Source organism: Orbicella faveolata, unplaced genomic scaffold (assembly GCF_042242905.1).
Source record: "Orbicella faveolata isolate gen_17 unplaced genomic scaffold, um_ofav_v1 contig_35, whole genome shotgun sequence".
Classification (NCBI taxonomy): domain Eukaryota; kingdom Metazoa; phylum Cnidaria; class Anthozoa; order Scleractinia; family Merulinidae; genus Orbicella; species Orbicella faveolata.
In genome coordinates, this window is record NW_028301564.1 from 4,659,889 (window position 1) to 4,682,892 (window position 23,004).

A 23,004-nucleotide genomic window follows, 5' to 3' on the forward strand; every position below is an offset into this window, starting at 1 on the left:
ACCCTGTCTCCCAAGAGCGTAGCTAACATTTGAAATCTGCTGTCTCTGTCACGCAACGCTACGCTCTCGGGAGAGAGGGACCCTGTCTCCCAAGGGACCGTTCATTTTTTATAAGGTAGGGGGGGGCTGGTGGGATTTGGGGGGGGGGGGCCATGCGAAAAAAAATGGCTTTCGAGGGGGGGCCATCCCAAAAAAATAAGGGAAAAAGGGGGGGTCACGTGAAATATTTTAGTAAAACTTTAAAATGGCATGATGTTTGAATATCAAAAAAATTGCTATAGAATAAACATAGAGGGCAGGATACAAATTTATTACAAACTTTCCTTCTGCTTTAAAAAAACGTTTGGTGACAAAAAGCATTTGTAGCTACTGAAAAGAAGTATTTAACACTGTTATTTTCGAATGCAACTTTCACTGGCACTCATCTTCATCTCCGCTGTCGTCGAGTTCTTCGTCGCCGCTTGCGCTGCTATGGGAGTCTCTTTCACCAATGCTGCAAGAAGCAGCAATGCTTTCCGTCAGAGTGTACTCTTCAGGGTACATGAAGGTGTAAACATAATCTCTGACTTCCCGCTCAAGGTTGGTGGTGATTCTGCTTCTTGCAGCATTGGTGAAATAATTTCCTTCCAAGAGCTGTGCGACGTATGGCCCATCTCTTCTAAATATCGACGTGGCAACATCGTCAACTTTAAGACACTCTTCCGGGACGGCCGTTCTAGGAGGGTACACAAGGCATTGTGGAAGATCATTTCCTAGCGGGTTTCCAACACAGATTCCATAAACTCGTTGGACGTTGTTTTCAGTCCGCTTCCTCTTTCTTTCATTTGACTTTCCGCGGTTTTCTTATTTCCTTCTCCTTTTGTTGATGTGCTGTTTGAGTATGCCTTTGAATATGCTGTTATAATTGCTCTTCTTATTTTCTAGTGCTTCCATGTCCTGCGTGACCTTCGTCAACTTAGCTTCTGTACATTTGATCTGTTTTACATTAAAACTGTAGGCAAATTCTTCGCCCTGCTTTAAAGCAAGCCCATTGGACTGAAAGAGTGTGGAATCGTGTTCCTTTACATCTTTCAATATGACATTCAACTTTTCCACCATTGCTCTGTGCTCTTTGATGGAGAAGTTCAGTTTTCTTCCATCACTGGGCTTCAACTGGTACCCTTGCATGGAAAACTCACTCGCCCTTTCTGAACAGCCATCCGCACTTAGAAAGATTGCTTCTTTTGCTTGTAAGATGTCAAACTGCCTGGATCATTCAGCTGTAAACCTTTTCTTAAATGACTCGTGGCTTTCGCCATTATTGCGCATTTTGGAATGAGCCTCTTTCATGATGCTCATGTAGTAATGCGCTCTTTCCCCGATTGGATTAACAATATAAAGAAGAAAGAGCATGGAAGTGGCAGGCTGGTTTTATCTGACCCAGAGAGCGTTGCTCTATTTGCAGATAAGTTTATTGTCAGATCGAAGTTTGTGGTGGATTATCTTCAGCATCTTGAAGTGCTGGAATTTAAAAGGAAAAAGAGAGCAGAAGAAAAGGCAAAGTTAAGTAGGGAGGAGGATTATCCTTGGACTGAGTTGTGCGAAGATCTAACCAAGCCTAAAAAGCTACGTGTTCCAGGACTAAACAAGTACTAAAACCACCACGGGCTGAAGCAGCATTTGAAAAGCAGCAAGAGTGAGAAAGTAAAGGCAATTGTAAGACATTCATGGTTGTAGCAGAAGAGTCCTCTCAGAGCTGGCCAACCAACACTGAGAAATGCCAGGACAGTGACACAAAATGACAACAGGGCAAGTGCTGACAGCAGTGAAAGGGATGAAAGTGACAATGATGAGTATAACAGTGATGCCATTGACTCTGGGGGAGAAGATGACTCAAGTGACGTCATTCTTGCATTCATCAATTCAGATGAGGAAGATGCCAATGAGAGGCCAAATGCCACACGCTCAGGGCGAGCCATAACTAGGAGATCCGAAATTGACTTCTCTTTCTTTTGATTTGTTTTTTAAACAACAGCTCTCTGTCGTATAGAGATTGTAAATATTGTCTTCATAGTGAGCACAATAACGTGAAGGAGGGGGATAATAGAGAAATATTAAAAAAGTTGAAATCTAAATATCGTTTGTTCAATTTTTTTTTTTGGGGGGGGGGCCATCCCAAAAAATGACCGCTATAGGGGGGGGGCCATGTGAAAAAATTGGTAAGCTGAGGGGGGTCATGCGATTTTTAAATGGTGCTTCCCAAATCCCACATGGCCCCCCTCCCTCATAAAAAATGAACGGTCCCCAAGAGCGTAGCATTACGTGACAGAGAAGTGACCAGGACTGGACTATTCAAATCTTTAGATGCGATAACAGCAGAAATTCTGGTGCGCTCATTGGCTAATTTTCATTGTCAATAAGCAGACAGAAACATGAATTTATAATTTATGCGATGCGTCAACGAGCGAGAGCGTTCAGTTTGACAATTTGTTATCGTAAAAAAAGAAAAAAAAGACATTGAAGTCAGTTTTTCATATGTCTGTCCTGTTATTGACAATAAATTTCGTCATAACATTGCCAAAGCAGTCTGCGGATACACTCGGCTATCGCCTCGTGGATCCACATCCACTTCCACAATGTTATGACAAAATTCATGATCAATAACAGGACAGACGCATGAAAAACTAACGTTAATTTGCTAATCTGTAATCATTCTAATTTCCTTGTTGCTGTTGTTGTTCACATACAGCGCCGCTAGGTTAATATCCTTAAACCTTTCTTACGTTTTTTTTTTAAAGTTTATTTAGTGGCAGTTATGTTGAAGGGACTAAAAATTCTGTGAAAGTCTACTTATTATTCGTAAACTTTGTAGTTGTCCAAGGAAAAAAGTGGCAGAATGTAATCGTTTTATTTTTCTGAAAGGTTTTGTAATATAACACTGTCGCGGGTCATTAGTTCATAATCTAGTTCCACATATTGTTAATATCGCGGTAACTCAAGAAGGTTATAGCTCTCAGAGGATAAATAACACAAGGTTCGTAAATGAAGGTTTTATTATGATCACAACATCTTCAGAATACAGCGGAGATAATAAGACGAAGAGTTACGGACTTAGCTTTAATTCTTATAACGATGTACTGTACTGTATATTAATCTTTTTTGGTTTTTGTTTGTTGTAATATGACAAAATAAATTAATTTTATCACTTTATATACTTGTGTCAGTTTACTGAAAACCATGCTTGCAAGACTCTTTTACAGATTCCCTACAAATGACGAGTACCACTGGAAAATTGTCAACCTTGGAAGGAAGGCAAAAATTAATGTGAAAAAACGCCACCTCCCCGTCACCACTACCACATTTCTATTATACTTATTGAGAGTTTGGTGCTTCCATCCTTGTGTAAGTCGTGACTGTATTACGTGACTGTAAGTAATTGATAAGTTCGTGTCAGCTAACCCGAAGTTTAAGCAAAGTTCAAACTTCGGGTTCAGTCCCCGACACGAAGGTATCGGTTACTTGTATGTCGTAACTGTAAGTGATAACTTCGTGTCGGGTAACTCGAAGCTTAAACTGACACGAAGTTATCAGTTACTTACAGTTACGACATACAAGTAACCGATACCTTCGTGTCGGGCAACCTGAAGTTTGAACTATGGGTTACCTGACACGAAGTTATCAGTTACTTACAGTCACAAAATACAGTCGGACTTACAGTTCTTGTAACTGGGACACTCACCTAGTACGCACGCCTACTAGAGGCTACTGTACCACAAGGATTGGAGCACCAAACTCTCGCTATAAGTATAAAAGAAATGCTAGTTAGTGGTGGTGGCGGGGAGGTGGCGGTGTTCCACATCAATTTTTGCCTTCCCTCCAAGGTTGACATTTTTTCTTTGGTCACTTCTTTAAACTGGCCATTTTCAAGGCATCTGGAAGATAGAGATCACAAGTGAACTTTACATAGACAAAACAGTTCCCGCCAAAAGCCTTTAGAAAAATTTTAATTTGCATATATGATACGAACCGCGCATGCGTGCGTACAAAGTTGTACCACAAGGACGAGAGTTGAAACCTCTCGCTATAAATATAAAAAAAATGTAGTGATAACTGGCGGGGAGGTGGCGGTTTTTGCTTTTCTTCCAAGGTTGAGAATTTTTCTTTGGCCACTTTTTTGAACTTGTCATTTTCAAGGCATCTGAAAAAGAAGAGAACTTGAAGGCTTAAAAAGTACAAATATTTCCCACCAATGAAGAGACTTAAAAAATTATTCCAAAAGCACATGATCGTGAGCACATGACAACTTAGACTTATAGCAAATACGTTTGAAAACTTAGACTTAAACAGCATATTCGAATTTTAGATGCGCTTGCAGTTCTGCCAAAACTGGCACGATTCAAAACGGATCGTAGTGAGATTGCTTTTATCTCTATTCACGTTTTCGCACTTGAACTTTCACACTTTCATAGGGCGATTTCTCGGAAAGGTTATTTTTCATGTGCGAGTGGTTGTACCTAAACGGGCACGACTTTATCCCTTTGTTCAGGTTTAAAAATCACTGTTGACGTCTATTCAAGTTTCCGCCCAATTCAACTTACAACGAAAGGCCTCAACCAGTTAGAATCTGTCTAGTTCCGTACCTAAACGTCTCTAAATCCTCGTAAACTTGGGTTAATTGAATGCCCTGATATTAAGCATGGCTCAATTAATCAAATTCATAGTAAATATGTAAACAATACCACTTACCCGAGTTTGCCCATCACGTTTACAGAACTGTTGATAGCGTGCGTGATGTCTTCGAAAGCCCACAAACTTTGAAGCAGCTCGCTGTTGATACCTAATAAAAACAAACAGCGAGAAAAAGTGATTAATCTTATCCGTTAACCTTACCTTATCTGTTAACTTTCCGTTTAAAGTAAAATTAAAGGGCAAGAAGAAACACAAGATGCAAATTGCGAAGTTCACTGTCTGCGGGAAACACATCTATAATGTTTTCTTTTCTGCAACAACGCAATAAACTAAATTTTAAAAACGATATTTTCCAAAACGCAAATAATCAGCTCCGTCTCTACCTTCTATACGACCAACAGTGATAAAATCATATTTTATTATCATTTTTATATGAATAGGACCCTGCGCGCGCTCTGATTGGTCAAAAACCCATGTTTTGTCAGAGTATAAAACATAGAAAAAGCGTGTTTTATTGTTTTTCACCGCATTACCTCTATATCATAAAGCAAATGAAGAAGCCTAGGGTGTGTGTTTTGATTAGGCCATCTTCGCTCCTAAAGGGGAGCATAGGGCGTCAACCATGGATCTCCACCTAACTCTATTACTGGCAGTTCGCTTTGCCTCTATCCACGTGAACTTATTCTTGGCGAGCTCAGCTATCACACTTCGCCTCCAGGATTGCTTTGGGCGACCTCTTCTTCTAGACCCCTGAGGGTTCCACTCGAAAGCGCAACGGGTGATATTATTCTCAGGCTTCCGTAGCGTATGCCCGATCCATTTCCATTTTCTTCTCATAATGCTTTCTTCTATACGTATTTGTTGTGTCCTTTCCCATAGTTCTTCGTTTGAAATGACCTCTGGCCAGCGGATGTTCAAGATCTTCCTTAAACACTTGTTGATAAAGGTTTGCAATTTCTTGGTCAGTAGTTTCCGAACCATACAGAGGGGCAGACTTCACGTTTGTATTGAAAATCCTGAGCTTCGTTTGCAATCTGATACATTTTTCCTTCCACACAGGCATAAGCATTGAGAATGTCGATTGCGCTTTCCTGATCAACTCACTTTCCTCGAATTGGTTCCACCTAGCTTCGCTGACTCCCAAGATTTCCAGTCTATAACGTCCCATCTCTGCGACCAGTTGAGCTACCTTTCCAGACTCGTATAGAGTTCGCACATTCCATTGTCCTATCTACGTTCTGAATTTCGGAGAGAACAGCTTCATCCGCGGGCTTCGCTTCCTTCTCGTTCTTTCTTGACCTTATGGTCATAATTCGGTTTTAAAGATCCCTGCTCGATCTCTACTGGTAATAGAGACCCGGCAAAGTTTTCCATAGTTTCGGTTTCAGTAACCCAATGAATCCACCACGTAGGGGGTTAGCCTTCGTAGCTTCACCAGAGCTTCGTTAGCCGCCCCGTTTCGGGGTTCCAGTCAGGCCTTCACGGTTACCGTAGCGGCCCTGAGGAATGAGGCTTCCCCACCGTACTTCACCCTGACTGGCGCTCCCCTACTTTAGGACGTTGCCCAGGGTGTACGACAGGGACGTGGAGCTGGACTTTACACCCCAGGGTGTGTATTACACTGTAATAAAACACTCCGGACATTTGGGAACATTCGAGAAATGCAGGAAACACTCACCTGCGGCTCGTGTTTTCTACATTCCCTCGTGTTCTCAAATACACCTTATTCCAAAATGGCCGTCATTTTAGTGCTCTTTTGTTTACTTGCAAATTACCCCTTGTTGCCTCGTTTAAAGGGAAAATATTCTTTTGAATTTCGAGTTTAAGAACGAGGCAACAAGGGCTAATTTGCAACAAGACAAAAGAATAGTTAAATGGCGGCCATTTTGGAATAAGGTGTATGCCCGTCGTGTTTTATCATTGTGGAATACAAAGCTTAGGTTTCTTTATTTGTTAAAGATGGTTGCGTTAACTGTAAGCATGAAAAACTAATAATTCCTTGCTTGTTCCACGTTTTACATACTTCAAAGCCGAGGATCATAACTTTTACTTTATATCTTTCGTCAGACAAAGTTCACCAAAAACCCATTCACTACAAAAGTAACATCGTGTGCGCTGCTTAGGTACGTCACGCTGACCATAGTGCGGGCCACTGCTACACATATCTAGTCAAGTTCTCGTTGCGAATCTGTGTCGAGTCAAGTTGGCGCAATGGTTTGGTGCCCGCCTCTCACTCCGAACATCGAGGGTCGTCAGTTCGACTCTCGATCCTGGCGTAAAATTATTTTTTCCTTTATAAAAAAAAAATGAAATAAATTGACAAAATCTCCCTTGTGCGACAATTTTTTAAATCAATTTTACAGTGCAAAATCCGAAGGTTACATAAATCAGCGGTTCAATTCCTACCCAGTTAATAATCACTCCTGATACTCAAAACTACCCAAGATATGTTGTCGTGGCGCAGTGAGTATGGAGCTTGCCTTCCGAGCGGGAGTTGTGGGTTCAAATCTCGGACTGTGCGGATTATTCGCTTTTGTATATATTTTTTGTTTCAAAGTTTCCTTTTTCTCTCTCTCTCTCTTTTTTTTTTTGTTCTCTTTTTTGATTAATGCACGCTTCTATAACGATAAACTATTTCCCGACGGTTCTTCCCGTTTCCTGGCTTTAAATAACGTGAAGCTTTTGATCATCTAGCAATTCGTCCTGTAAATAAAGCTTGAATCATTTCGATTTTTAGACTCAAAATACGCTGGCCCGACAAAAATATTTTCTCACGCCCTGAATTTGATGATCGACCATCCTCTCATGGCATAAAAAAGCCATGACGATCTGTCCGATTTACAAGCCAATAATGTGAGTCCGTGATTGTTACCTGTGTCCCGTCAATCGATATGATCAGTCTACTGGGCCTGTGTACAGCCGACCGCTTTTTCAACCTCCATTAACTGGCTGACCAGTGAGATTATGGAAATTTCAGTATTTCAGTACTACGAGAATTAATTTCACGGTGGAGATGGGGTTGAAGTTCTCTATGCTTAAGTCCAAAAAAACACACAATAAAACATACTTTCAATCGTCTCAACGATTTGAAAAAAATTTCACCACTACGGACTTTGAAACGCAGGCGACTAAGAAAGCTTAATGTCCTGCTTCTGGTCAGCGGATTCATTAAAAAGTTAACATGAATCGAAGTCGGAAAGAAGGAGCGAGCGAAGGAGTGGAAATCAATGTCCTACGTACACTTAGAAAACGTCGTTTCTGAGTAAAAAGGGAAGCGTTGTATGAAAAGAGGGTCACCGGCCATACTGCAGGAAAAGTACCAAATCCCTTCTATTCCTTAATATGACTTTGTATGACATTGAACTTGAATTATGGGCGCAGTTAAGACGTAAAAGCTCAGAGAAGCTTTCCTGCAAATAGTTGTGAAGATCTAAAACACAATGTGACACTCCGGTCTACAAACTGCTCTTGATGGGCTTTTATGAAAATTCACATATTAAATAACAATTTCAACCAGCAGTGGCCGAATTCGGATCCCGATCGCTATGGCAACCAAACAAAACGCGAGTGAAGTATAATTAACGTCGTTCCACATACACGTATCTCTTAGTTCCTTGCCCCCGAGTGGGGGATAGGGCCGGAGATCAATGCTCGCCATCTGTCCCTATTCTTGGCCACAGCTGCTGCTGCGGCCCACGATGTAAGTCCCAGCTCAGCGCGTTCCTTCTCCACAGCTCTCCGCCATGTTTCCCTTGGCCGTCCTCTACTTCTTTTTCCACTTGGTGCCCAGGATAATGCCACGTGTGGGTTTCGGTTTGGTGCCATACGCAGAGCATGACCTATCCACTTCCATCGCCTGCGTCGCACTTGTGTACTGATCTTTTCGATTCCCGCTCTTCTCCGAATTTCATCATTGGGCACACGCATGGGCCAATGGACTTTCAAGATTCTCCTTAGGCATTTGTGAAGAAAGGTGTCAAGCCTTTTTTCATCCGCTTTTGTCATTCTCCAAGTCTCGCATCCATACAACAGGACAGCAATGATGTTTGACTTGAAGATCCTCATCTTAGATTCTCGGTGGAATTCACCTGTTCTCCACACCTTTGAAAGTCGATGAAAAACACTTCTAGCTTTACCTAACCTACTCCGAATGTCCTGTTCGGCACCACCCAAGTTGTTAACAGTGGCCCCTAGATAGACAAAGCTGTCTGTATCCTCTACATCAGTGCCGTTTATCTTTAGAGGATCTTGTCTCCTAGCATTGAGTCTGAGCATCTTCGTTTTGTTGACGTTTATCTTCAAACCCGTACCTTCACTGTTGGTCCCCAGTCAAGTCGGACCTATTTTTACTGATGCTGAAGTTTTAAATGGTGCTTACCTGTGTTCTGGTGAAGCGAATGAATATAACGTTGAACATTTTTCGTCATTACGTTGAACAACTTTGGTTTTTGTGTGGGATTTCCCACACTTTGTCAACGCAAGCGATATTTATTTATTTATTTGTTTGTCCACGAGAGCAAAGCGTTTGTCACGTGGTTTCTACTTGGCGTGTAGACTAGGTTCCACTAGCAAAAGGTTGAGTGTTTTTGTGCGGCAGCCATTAGTGTGATTACTCTTAGCGGGTGTTGTTTCTTGGCGAATTTGTCTTGGTTTTGAGATTCGGAGGGAGTCTTCGGCCTTAGGTCTTAGTGTTTTTCAGACACTCGCTGCCGTATTTATTTTTGACGCGCCATTTATTATAAGGTGGGCAAACATTCGCTTTCTGTATATGCGCGAAATTCTTGGATGAATAAGGAACAATCAGTCAATCATACAACAATCATACAAAGTTACAGTTCTCGGAACTTTCTGCAATTACATATTTAAATTATGTCACATTGAAATTTCTTTGATCAGATGAAAATCCCGACAATTTCTGCGGAAAGTGAAATTCTAGTCGTATGTTCTAGTTGTGCATGTCGCGCCGCGTAGTCTGCAACTGTCGGAAGAACATTTACGCTTGATTGATTTCATTACTTTCCACTCCCGTATGTTGCTAGAATCAGCATTTTTATATCAACAACCGAAGTTTTACGGACAGATAAAAAAATGATAAAGCCCAGTGTTTTCCTGTGTATTTATGGTTAGCAAGTTGAGGTCCTCTCGACTGATAAACCATGACTTCTTGATACGTTGCGTGACGGTGTAGTTTCCGTAGACTCACAAGTTTAAAACGACTAAATATTTGCATTTCCCTTCAAACTTCACGCTAAACATTTTAACAGGTACTGGTCACGTTTAAGCACAAAACCTAATTTCTAAAAGTATAATTTACATACAGTTTTCTCAGCTGGAAGCACCAATATTAGCTGACATTTGCAATCGGAGCTGATTTGTCGCAAACAAACTCCGTGCAACCGGCAAGCGATTCTAATATTTCCGCTAACGAATAAAAGTAAACTACATTTCTGTTGCAGTTCCATGTACATTGAGGCGGGGAAGGGGGGGGGGGGGGGGGCGTCTGCGTAAGAGCTGAGGCTAACTGAACTATTTGTCTCCACTGGAACTAATGAAATAAAGCTGTTCCCACAGTAAACATCCCAAGCCAACGCGATTCAAAAGTTGTGTTCGTGAACATTAATTGACCCAGTTATGTAGCACGTCATATGGCATCCCGACGAAACAGGCCACGTTATTGTTGATTGCACGGTCCAGAATCGCAACCGAAAACTAAATCTTCTCGTGTGCACTTGCTTTTCGATGTCATCTGTTTTCGCCCCTGCTGCGAAAAACAAGCCTAACCTACAAAATGTGTTTACTTCAATGACTCTTTCAATGACCCCGCCCCACTAATAACTTGAGGCGATATATATATGTCCGCTGACTTTTGTTTTTTGTTTTTTGTTTTTTTTTTTCCTGGGTTTTAGTACACGTTGTGACACAACGGTTACACGGGATTTTGCCAAGGTAACAAAAATAGTGCACGGAGGAAAACCATTTTACCCTTTTCGGTTACATATTAATGACAAACGGAGAAACGTGATTTGCTCGTAATACCTTGGACATCAAAACACCAATGCAACTTACTACATTAAATGTCAAGGGCGCTGCACGTGATCTTTTTTATGTATCCATGGGTATTAACCACAGGAAATTTACCTCCGGAAATATTTGTCATGCTCACTAAATGCAGTATCTCGTGGTAAAAGGGTTATTTACCACGACAAAGAGTTCCGTGTAACCGAACCCTAAGGGAGCAAATTTCCTGGAAACTAAAGTCCGAACATATTTCTCCTGTAACCGTTTTTTCGTCTGCAGCTTGGGATCTTATAACCAGGACTCTAAGGTATCTTTACTTGACGTTCATCACTACAAAACGACAACATGTATAAATATTCACTGTAAAGCTACAATTTCTCTGATTTATCCACAGTGCAATAGCTCTTATTTGATTGAAATCCTACACAAGTTCGCATTGCGGACCTATTTTTTACCTCTGTGGAAGGTAACAACATTATTTGAACAAAGCGTTTTCTTCTCAGTTGGCGGATCAGCACTAACGCTTGCTCAAGATCAACTGAATCAGTTGAATCATGCAGATAGTTCAATACAGCTCAATAACTATTTTGAACTGTTTTGATTTTAGCTTTCACTTGGGCTAACTTGCACCTGGCTTAACTTTTCCAAACAGAGATGTCTCCTCTTCTTAGAAAACTTTCCTGTCAAAATTTCCCAGCCAGTAGACGTATGACCAACTAAGCACACTTGGGGGTGGGGGGAGGGTTAGCGCTATTTTTACACCTTGAGTGGTAGGAAGGGTGTTGTGAGTACAACCCGCAGATTATAACCAACTTCTAGCATAGGGTTAGTTAATGAGGGTGAGGCGCCTCTGGTTTTCTCAGCCAGCAAAACCTTGGCTGGCTAACACATCTTTCAAGGAGCAAGTCCCTTGCTACTGCTAATGCCACATCGTATCTTAACATCTGAATCAAAATCTGCATTGATAATTACTCAATCTTTCTCAACAGTTGGAAACATTGTTTATTTTTGTCCCATTAACTGATTCTGCCTTAGCGATTTTGTCACAGATTTTAATTTTAATAAACTTAAGTTAGTTAATAAATATGTTGATATCAACGAAGTAACATAAAGCATACCTCAAATAATCAAATCTACATTAAACTTGTTAACAGCATAACTTACTGAGTTCGCCCCTCGTGTTAACATGAAAATGTTAGAAGAACTTATGAAAGCCATCTTCTCAACCTTTGAAGCTGCTCACTGTTGACACCTAAACAAGAACAAAAAATTGAAACAAAAAATGTTTTACCCTCATCTGATCCCTCAAATTTCATACCAGTTGCCATTTTAAAATAAAAGACCAAAAATAACACAAATAAGATGCAAAATTGTCCATCGCAAACATTTCTGCTATTGTTTAGGCTGCACAGCAGCAGTTCAACTGACAAGAAACTAATTTTAAATAAACAGTTCTAAAGCGGAAATTAATAATCAATGCCAAGTTACCATTTTTATGACCGTCACTAACAAAATCTGCCTTTCAGTAGACAAAACAAATTTGTAATTGTCTGTTCCATGATTTACATCCTTCAAAGCTGGGTTCGTGAATTTAACATCACGGGATACACTTGTGCCAAGATTATCACATTTCAATTATATGCATGCGCTGTCATCAAATAGCTGGATTTTTTGTCATCTGACTGGATGACGGGCAGTAAAGGTTTCTAATGCGTTCTGATTGAATAGCTACCTAATTTTTTTTTGCAAAAGACTTATTAACAGCATACCCCAACTGACACTTTTGTTTGTAATGCCTTTTTATGAGCATGGCAAAATTTCTTACACAGTTACAACCAAAGCAGATCCACATCTTATATATCTTATATCATGGGAGGGGACATATATCCAGGGAGAATATTAACTTTATTTTATTTTAACTTTACGTTCCTAGAGAGGGCTTACATCTAGGAGGAGAGGGCTTATGTCTAGGGAAAGGGCTTTCATCTAGGAGCAGGGTTATATCCAGGGATGCAAAATATATTTGAGGAATACCAAACACTTGAGTCCCTATTTGATTTAAAAATTTGCTCAGATATTTTTCCTTGAACATTATCTGTTCCTCAAAGCTTAGAGTTTCCCTCCAGCATGGGGAGATGGCTTAAATCTGAGAAGAGAGGATCCACCTGCAAGAAGTACATCAAAATGCAGAGATAAGATTTACACCTTAAAAGAGGACAACATTGGGAGAGAGGATCATACCTCAAGGAGGGTCAACATATGGAGAGAGAATTCATACAACTGTATGTGTTTCATCAAAGAGAACCGACATCTGCAGAACTGACTCATCTGATGGGAGGGCCCACATGTGGTTAGAAGGCCTACAGAATATCTTAGAAAAGGGCCAGTATCTGGAGAGAGGGCCAACATGTCCGGAGATGGCTTACATGTAGGAAAAAGGATGACATCTGGAGAAGGGACTTACATGTATATCTAAGAAGAGAGAAAATATGTTGTGAGATGGCTTATATGTAAGAAGAGGGACAACATTTGGAGAATGGGCTTGTATCTGAGAAGAGGGCTAATATCATGAGATGGCTTATATGTAAATATAGGGACAACATCTGGAGAAAAGGCTTACATTCAAAGAAGGCCAATATGTTGAGAGATGGCTTACATGTAAGAGGAGGGACAACATTTGGAGAATGGGCTTGTATCTGAGAAGAGGCCAATGTCATGAGATGGCTCATATGCAAAAATAGGGACAACATCTGGAGAAGGAGCTTATATTCAAAGAAGGCCAATATGTTGTGAGATGACATATATGCAAAGAGAGGGACAACATCTGGAGAAGGGGCTTATATTCGAAGAGGGCCCATATGTCATGAGATGGCTTATATGCAAAGAGAGGGACAACATCTGGAGAAGAAGCTTATATTCGAAGAAGGCCAATATGTCATGAGATGGCTTATATGCACAAAGAGGGACAACATCTGGAGAAGGGGCTTATATTTGAAGAGGGCCAATATGTTGTGAGATAGCTAATATGTAAGAAGAGGGACAACGTTTGGACAGAGGGATAAATCTTGGAATAGGGCCAACATCTCATTCTGGAGAGAACTAATACCTGAGAAGAGACTCAGGGTCCGAAATTAACTTTTTTCGGCAGGCGCCAACTGGCGACTGAATTTTTTTTTCAGTCGCGAAATGGAAAAATGTGGTCACCAAAAAGTGTCAATAAAAGTTTTCCTTTGCAGCGAAACACAAACCAAAATTTTTGGTCACCACCTGCTTGCCGGCAAAATATTTGCAATCGATGTAATCAGGAATCAAACCAGTGCTGAAATCATCTTTTGACCACTTTGACAGATCTACATTTCCACCTTTTGACGCCCAGAGAATATCTAAATCTTCATCTAATTTCTTTGCGGATGTTCCGTCTCCACCTTGTCATAAATTACAAAAAGATTTCAGAACATCTTTGGACACCACATCGCCTGGATAAATATTCATGGCGAAAGAACGCACGTGGCCTCTCGCGCCCGCAATACGTATGTTATGGGAAACCGCTGCAAAAACATGGCAGCGAAGCTTTGCACTGATCGTCGCTGTCAGACGTTGTGGTAAATTTATGACAACAGGAAAATCGGTTTTATACTTCAAAAGCAGCGGAAAGGTAAAAAGGAAGTGATCAACTGGCGGGCGGCTTTGAATTTTATTTCAATCAATTTGGCTGAAAATCAAAGCTATTGTTTGTGTAATTATCGTGGCATGAAATCGGCAGGTTTCTTTCACAGGTCACAGGTCACAGGTCACAATCAAAACACTCAGTAAATTTCGCCATGTAACAATTACTGAGATTCCCGAGAGGTTTATCAAAGTTTCCATGCAACAAACCCTAACTAAAAATGTTTTACTCTATAATTTTAATGAAAAAATTTCTAGGGGTGGTATATGTACGAAATGGGTTGAAATGTAGCTTTCAGACATGTAGTGTTAATATATTTTATCTTAATAAGAAAATTCATTATGATAGTAAATTGAACTGTTTTATTTCTACATTTTTTTTGAAATCTCTACAACGAGTATGTACTAAACAGAAACAAGAGGGTCCCCTATACCTACTCTGAAAACAATTCCACGCATTGTAATCGGCCTTTTCACGCATCACAAAAAATTCGAAAACAACTTCACGTTAACAGAAAAAAAATCACTTTTCACGTAAAAATGCAAAGGCTAAATCATGTGTTACATAAAAATACAAATTCTATCCATGTTTCGCAAAACATACAGAACCCTCCATTTTGATGCATCGAAATGCTGTGTGTATGTGTGACACATCGTGACAGACTAGATTCTAGGTCCTCCTGGTTCACTGTCACTGTGGTTAGTTCTCAGTTGCATGGAATGGGCAGGTTTTACATCTAGTTTGGTGTAGTTTACGAGCTTTAATGACGATAAAATCTCCAAAAAAAGTGAATTATTCCCGCAAAAGTCATTGGTTCACAAATCACGCTAAGTAAATGCATAATTCACAGATCAGTGTAAGCCTCTTTCATTTTCATATTATATTGAAAGGCTACAAACAATTTATATTTTCAACAGAAATAAGTCTTGGCTTTCTTTGGATCAATTTTTTTTTATTTCAGTGCTACAACTGATTTCCCGTACGTATTTTTTTTTCAAAAAAGAGCTCTTATAGTTGCACTTAGGACGCACTCGTATGCATCTGTTTTATGACGTTTTGGCATATTTTTGGTGACCTGTGACCTGTGACCTGTGACCTGTGACCTGTGAAAGAAACCTGCCGGCATGAAATAGTTAATCTCCCGCTGGCGACCAGTTGTGAAATTCTGGTCGCTAGTGCAAAAGTTTTAGTCACATTGGCGACCAGAAAAGCGCAATTTCGGACCCTGCAGAGAGCCAACATCTAGTAACAGGGCTTAAATCTGGTAAGAAAACTTACATTTTTTTTTTTCATATAAGGGGATGGGGCCAACACCTGGAGAGAGAGTTTATACATGTATCTGGAAAAGGTTTCATAACTAGCCTTAGAGCTCTGGCTGCCCAAAGGGTCACCAAGAGGAGCCCCATACTCACATAGGAAAGAAAAAGAAACCCATGAATTGATTTTCTCATGGTTATCATGGCTAGCGGTATTGCTTGTGGACACGTACGAACAATGGCGATGGCGACACAATGTTGACAGCAACAGAGTCCTGCAAGATAGTGGCCATACTCCAGCTAATAGGTTGACAGAGACATGCAGCCTTGGTTTACGTGTATAACGTCCTTTGATATTGGACATCCCTGTTATGGTCAATTGACACCTGTCAAAAGAAGGCATCTGCTGACCAGTATCACGTGACCATATCACCAGCTCAAGTTTAGAGCTTATGAAGGTCAAGTGTTTTTGAAGTTGACTGCTGACCAAGTGCTGGTTTTCAATTGGATCATGGGCTCATGTCAGGTTAACCTCAGTTGTTGTAAACAGCTGGGCCAGGTTGTCCGAAGACCGGTTAATGCTAGCCCAGGATTAAAAGTTTACTAAAGTATAAATTTGTCTTGTGTACAAAAGTTTTTCACTGCTTTTGGTTTGTGTATTTTCAGATTATTCAAACTCAAAACAGAAGGCCACACCACACTCAGACAGAAAACATCACAGCAAAGTTACAAAACTCACAACACTTATCCTGGGTTAGCTTAATCAGGCTTTGAACAACCCGGCGCAGGAGCTCCCTTTTTAGGCTTGTCTAAATCTATATATGAACAAATAACAGAAGGGGACATATGTATTGGGGGAGAACTGATATGTGGAGACTGGGTTGATACAAGTGGTAGGTCTTACCTCTGGGAAGAAAAGTTATAATAATATCAAGGTGAGATCCAACTGCAGGACCAGAATTTGAGCTCGCTTCAAAGTCATTTGCATGGTTTGTTTTTAACTACACATGTACTGTGCTGTTTAACTTAAGATCTGATTTCATCTGCAACAAAAGTTTTGCCGGCAATCAATAGTGTCTGTTCCAGCAAATAAGAATCCCTCTGATCCTACATGACAAACAAACCCTGCTTCTTGTCAAGAACTCATGCTGAGATTCACTGTTGCAAGGTTTATATTGGGGGGAGAGAATGTGGGATGCCATGAAGGAGGGAGGAGAGGAGACAGGAAGAGGCGAGAGGTTAGGAGATAGTTTACTATAACCAATTTTTATGTGGCTTGTGTTTGTAGCCAATATAACAAACACTCTGATTGGCTAGTGAAGGCATGGTGACCCCATGGTAAGTGCGCTCAACTTGGTCCAGGTTTGAGCCCCGGCCGGGGACATTGTATTGTGTTCTTGGGAGGGACACTTTGCCCTCAAAGTGCCTCTCTCCACCCAGGTGTAAAAATGGGTAGCAGTGAATTTAACGCTGGGGGTAACTGTGTGAGGGACTAGCATCCCATCAAGGGGAGTGTAGAAATATTCCTTTTTGCTTCATGCTACAGTAACTGGGATAAGCTCTGGCCTGATTGACCTCTTGGCTTGTCTGCATCCTTCACCTTTTACCTGATTGGCTCATTCTAGTAATGCCCACAGGCTGATTACAGGCTTGCAAAAAAGCAAAAGGCCATAGATATAATAAACAACTTATTAACCTCAAAGGTGATGTCTTTACAGGTAAATCTCAAACCTTGGCCTCGTCATGTCGACCTGACTATTCCAGCAAGGTTTGTGGCACCAAAGAACATTAAAGAGGCTACAATTAAATACAATCATTTTAAAATTAACTACTTCAAGAGGGTATACATTGTCTTCCTCCACTTCTATCAAACTTACTGCAAACAGTAATGATCTGAAATCAAGAATACCATACTGAATTTTATTTTTATCATTCTAAAGCTGTAGAATAACAGTATCATTGTACCATAGTAACAGTACAATAATTATTGTCTACTACTATTTCTTTTAACTTAAACTAGTTCATTTTTAATGGAATAGATTAGATTTCATAATTCATTCATCAAAACAGCATATGGCAATGTCTTGAATATTACTTTTAGTATGGTGGCTTTTAACTTGTAAAAAGGACACTTATCAAAATAGGGCTGCTTATTAAAAACAACACAAAGGAGAACACTTATTAGACAGAGGGTGCTTACTGGAAGGAGGGCATTAAATCAAATCATTACAGTTATGCAACATAAAAAGAAGTCCATAAAGCATTCAACAAAACTTCACTACCCCATAACAAGGGATATAATCAGGCAGTGTAAAACGCAGACTGTGGACTGCAGACTGCAGAGTGGGGATAAAATGCAGACTGCAGGCAAGGGGCAAAATGCAGAATGCAGACCGTAGACTATTTACTTGAATTACGTTACCAGATCTATCATTACAAGTGATTATATGAAAGATCGTCTATTTGAACTGTGGAGAAAGATGTGAAGATTTGATTGATCATCGCAGTCTGTAGACTTCATTTCAACCCTGGTCTGCAGTCTTCAATTTACCCTCAGTCTGCATTTTAGCCCCAGTCCGCAGTCTGCGGTTTAGACTGACCATACAGTGTATGTGAATATAAACCTTGAGATCTGAGTATGAGTACCTAGTACTTATGATTATCAGGTTTCCTTCCAATCTCATATCAGTACAGTCTCCCCTATTCAAATGGTCAGCAACAGGAAAAGTAACTGCACTGAAGTCAAAAGTCATATTACAGTCAAACGTTTATTAAGCAGCCACCTATCACAGTAAGCCACCAGTTATCAAAGTCCTGAAATTATTGCCAGTAAAATACTGTAAATCAAACCCCTGTTAACTGGTTACCTATATTACGCGGCCATGGCTACGTACCTTTTGCTTGTCCCAATGAGGGTGTTTCTATTGTCTTTGCCCCTATTTAACAGCTACCTAAAATTTAATACACATATTAAATTAACTTTGTTTTGGAAAAGGTGATGGCAGATAAGAGTCCAAAATAGAAAGTAATGCATGTTAAAACATTCAAACACATGTTTATTATGATTGTCTTGAAGTGACTCCATGATCTCTAAGAAACTAACCCGATGTTGAAAATATTCAAGGTAAACAAACTCCTATTTAGCGGCCACCTCCCATTTCCCCAAGTGTGACCACTTAATAGAGGTTCAACTGTATATCTCATACTCATAATGCCTTCTAAAGGTATCTAATGTTTGCTTGTACAATACTAACTACTTATTATATGGCTTTGGCTTGTGGCCGATATAACGCGCGCTCTGATTGGTTAATTGTCACTGAATTGTAGGGCATTATTCTCCCGTAATGCCCACGGGCCGATTACGGATTATGCAAATTAGGAAGAGCCCGGTTCTGAAAATTCAAGCGCATTGAAGCGATGAAAGCCGATTAAAATCAGTATGAGAATATCAGTAGCTAAAAGTTTAGAGATATTTCTTTAATAAAATTTATATTGATGACTTACCAGTCGGTAACCTTGGCGGGCACTAGTGAAAAACAATCAAAGTTTGCCTAGTCTTAAGTAAAGCTAAAATCGCTAAGTAAAAAACACCATCGGCAGATCTGCCATGCATCCTGAGCAGAACACCACAAAGAAACTTATAAGTTATCATCTTAGTTACAGCAATTACCGAAGTATTGAACTCCATCAAAGTTCTCGTCAAATAGATTCCCTCGCTTTGACACAAGCAAGTGTCAGCTTCCAGGATCATCAGATGTAAACAATCGGGCGGTTTCTGTCGGTAGCAGTGTTTCTGATAACTGCAGACGTTCACAAGGCTTGAAATGTTCATCCATAAATCCCAGAATGAAGAAGGCGAAGATATGTTGTCGAAAGCGAATGCGAAGATCGAGTTAAGCTTATTTTGAGCAGTGCATTCTGAAGTGCATTCTTCTTTCACCGAAAGACGGTTGGTTTGGACAATTTTGAAGCACTTGCTGTCTTTTCTATATGTGTTGACGTTTCGCCCCAAAAGTCGGAAAAACTTCCCCATCAACTTGTGGTACCACGATACTAAAATACGTTTTTGAGGCTGTGACAGTGACTTTTCCGTAAAGAAATGAGTGTTTTTAACGGAATACGTAATACAGTGGTGAAATTCACTGACTGTGTAGTTTTGCCCTAGGTTTGAGACGATGAATGAATCGGTAAACGCGCGCATCGCCGGATGTAAATTGACGACTTCCGCTCAAATGATTTTTCTCTTTATTGATGAGCCATATAATAAACAACTTAATAACCTCGACCGTTCGGTCGTTACGTGAAAATCTCAAACCTCGGCCTACCGTATTGACCGAGCGATAGCAAGGTCAATACGGCAAGGCCTCAGTTTGAGATTTTCCCGTAACGACCTCACTCTCGGTTATTAAGTAGTTATTAATAACCGAGAGTGAGGTCGTTACGGGAAAATCTCAAACTGAGGTCTTGCCGTATTGACCAAGCGATAGCAAGGTCAATACAGTAGGCCGAGGTTTGAGATTTTTCCGTAACGACCGAACGGTCGAGGTTATTAAGTTGTTTATTATATGGCTCACGAATTAAAGAAGAAAAAAATATTCGAGCGGAAATCGTCAATTTACATCCGGCGATGCGCACATTTATGGATTCATTCATCATCTCAAACCCAGGGCAAAACTACACAGTCAGTGAACTTTATCACTGTATTTCTTTACGGGAAAAATGATTGTCACAGCCCTCAAAAAGGTATTTTAGTATCGTGTTGCCACAACTTGATGAGGGAGTTTTTCCAATTTTTGTGGCGAAACGTCAACGTATATAGAAAAGACAGAAAGTGTTTCAAAATAGTCCAAACCAACGGTCTTTCGGTGAAAGAAAATACTAATGCTTCAGAATGCACTGGTCAGAATAACTCGATCTTCGCATTCGCTTTCGACAACATATCTTGACCTTCATCATTCTGGGACTTATGAATGAACTTTTCAAGCCCTGTGAGCATCTAAAACTTCCTGCAGCTATCAGAAACACTGCTACTGACAAAAACCACCCGATTGGTTACATCTGATGATCTTGGAAGCTGATTTACACTTGCTTGTGTTAAAGCGAGGGAATCTATTTGATGAGAACTGAAACGGAGTTCAATATTTCGGTAATTGTTGTGACTAAGATGATAACTTATAAGTTTCTTCGTGGTGTTGTGCTCCGGGATACGTGACACATCTGCTGATGGTATTTTTCACTTAGTGATTTTAGCTTTACTCAACACTCGGCAAACCTTGATTGTTTTTCACTAGTGCCTGCCAAGGTTACCGGTAAGTCAAAAACAACTTCTATATAAATTTTATTAAGGAAAAATCCCTAAACTTTTAGCTACTCGGAATTAAATTTACTTCTCTTACTGTTTTTAATCGGCTTTCATCCTTTCAATGCGCTTGAATTTTCCGAGCCGGCCTCTTCCTAATTTGCATAATCCGTAATCGGCCCGTGGGCATTACAGCTGCATAATGACCACTCAGATCTCGCTCTTAGCCAATCAGAGCGCGCGTTATATCGACCACAAGCTAAAGCCATATAATAAATCATGTAATAACACTGACACACTTACTCACCTAATTTATCCATGCTACCATTGCATTGTGGGTGTCCAAGATAGTACTATTCTGAAAATTACACTCTGGCAAGATCTTTTCTGCAATCAAATTGAAATTGAGTAATAACAAAACTGAAAGCGAACCTATGAACCTAGTAAAATTAACGAAATTCTGTTAGACCTACACCTTGTTCTAAAGACATACTCCTGTGAAGTCTTTACCATAATGACTGTTCAAGAATTATTTTCTTTCACACTTGGCCTAAGTATCAGCTTTGTTGTAAGACAGTACCGTCTTTCCTGCACAGAAACTCAGGAAGAGAATTTTTTGCGTTCTTATACCAATCTTGTGTACAAAGCTCAAGATCCATTCAGCTCATGCAGACAGTCCAGGTTCCAAAACAAGTTTCTTATTTTCTACTTGTTTTTTGTGGGACCAAGTCACAGCTATACAGATCAAGAAACTCAGGAAGAGAATTTGCTGAGTGGAACCAACTCCTTTGCAAGTCAGTTCTTACACCCATCTCGTTCACAAAGCTCAAGATCCATTCAGCACATGCACACAGTCCAGGTTTGTCAAGTTATAAAGGGAATAAATCACAGCTCAGGCTAAATAGTGATAAGAAACTTTTAATGCCGAGTTGGCACTCGCACACTACCAAAGTATATCCGTTGCACGAGGTTCTGCTCGTCACGTGAGTGCCTGATCACATGATGTGGTCACGCTTGTCACGTCACATCCCCTTCCCTTACAAAATTAGCAAGAACAAAAACAATAGGGTCCAACAATAAACTAAAGCTATTTCAAGTGTTTCAAGTCAATGTTCAAGTGTTCAAGTCATAATCTTCAAGCCATGCTGGGGCACGTCTGGCTCTCTCTGAGCGTCTGGGCTGGAAAGCAGGTATGGGATCTTCGTTGACCGGGACAGATTCTGTGGCGGGGATTGAATCATTCACTTCAATCTCAGGGGTCTGGGTGTGGATCTGTCCTGGCAGGAACTCTGGTAAATCTGGTGGCTTGCTTTCATTCTCAGCTTGATGAGGCTCATCGATGGGGCTGCATGGTTCTGGTGACGGCTCCATAGTAGACCGCAGCTGGCGGCGGTTTCTACGGAAGCGCCGTCCTTCCACCTCAACTTCGTACGACCGTCGGGCAAGAGGGCGCGTGCAGTGGCCTAAGCTCCATTTCTTCTCCCCAGGCAACTTCATGCGGATTGAATCACCTGCCTTTAAGGGGGCAAGGTTCTTGATGCCTCTGTTGTACTGCTTGCACTGCAATCTTTTCCTAGCTGCTAGGTTACTCGCCGTCGTCTTAATGTCACTGTTTGGCCTGAGGAGCACTGCAGCTGTTGGTAGCAAAGTACGAGTGCGTCGACCCATTAGCCTCTGAACTGGCGAGGTACTGAACCCCTCACTTGGGGTGTTGCGCCAATCGAGGATTGCTAATAGTGGGTCTTTCTTGTCGTCCTTCGCTTTCATAAGAAGTCCTTTGCAGGTTTTCACAGCATTTTCCACTTTTCCATTTGACTGTGGATATCTTGGACTAGAGGTTCGGTGATCAAAATTCCACTCAGAGGAGAAACTCTGGAACTCCCGATTGTCAAATTCTGAACCATTATCTGTAATCAGTACTTCTGGAATACCATGGCGAGCAAATTGCACCTTGAGTTGAGTAATAACAGCTTGTGCTGTCTTCTTGTGGATCTCAACCACTTCAAAGAAATTGGACCAGTAATCAACCATGATTAGGAATGTCTGCTGTCCAAGAACAAACAGATCAGCACCAATTTTCTGCCAAGGGCGTGAAG

General features: G+C 40.7%; 1 protein-coding gene and 1 long non-coding RNA gene across 4 annotated transcripts in view; one reads left to right on the top strand and one right to left on the bottom strand.

Annotated features, from left to right (window-relative positions):
• The window catches only part of LOC149102702 (uncharacterized), a 96,048-nt gene that overhangs the window by 45,577 nt on the left and 27,467 nt on the right, over window positions 1–23,004 (bottom strand). The gene's annotated exons all lie outside the window — the stretch shown is intronic.
• Window positions 1–23,004, top strand: part of LOC149102704 (uncharacterized) — a 234,512-nt gene that overhangs the window by 28,748 nt on the left and 182,760 nt on the right. The gene's annotated exons all lie outside the window — the stretch shown is intronic.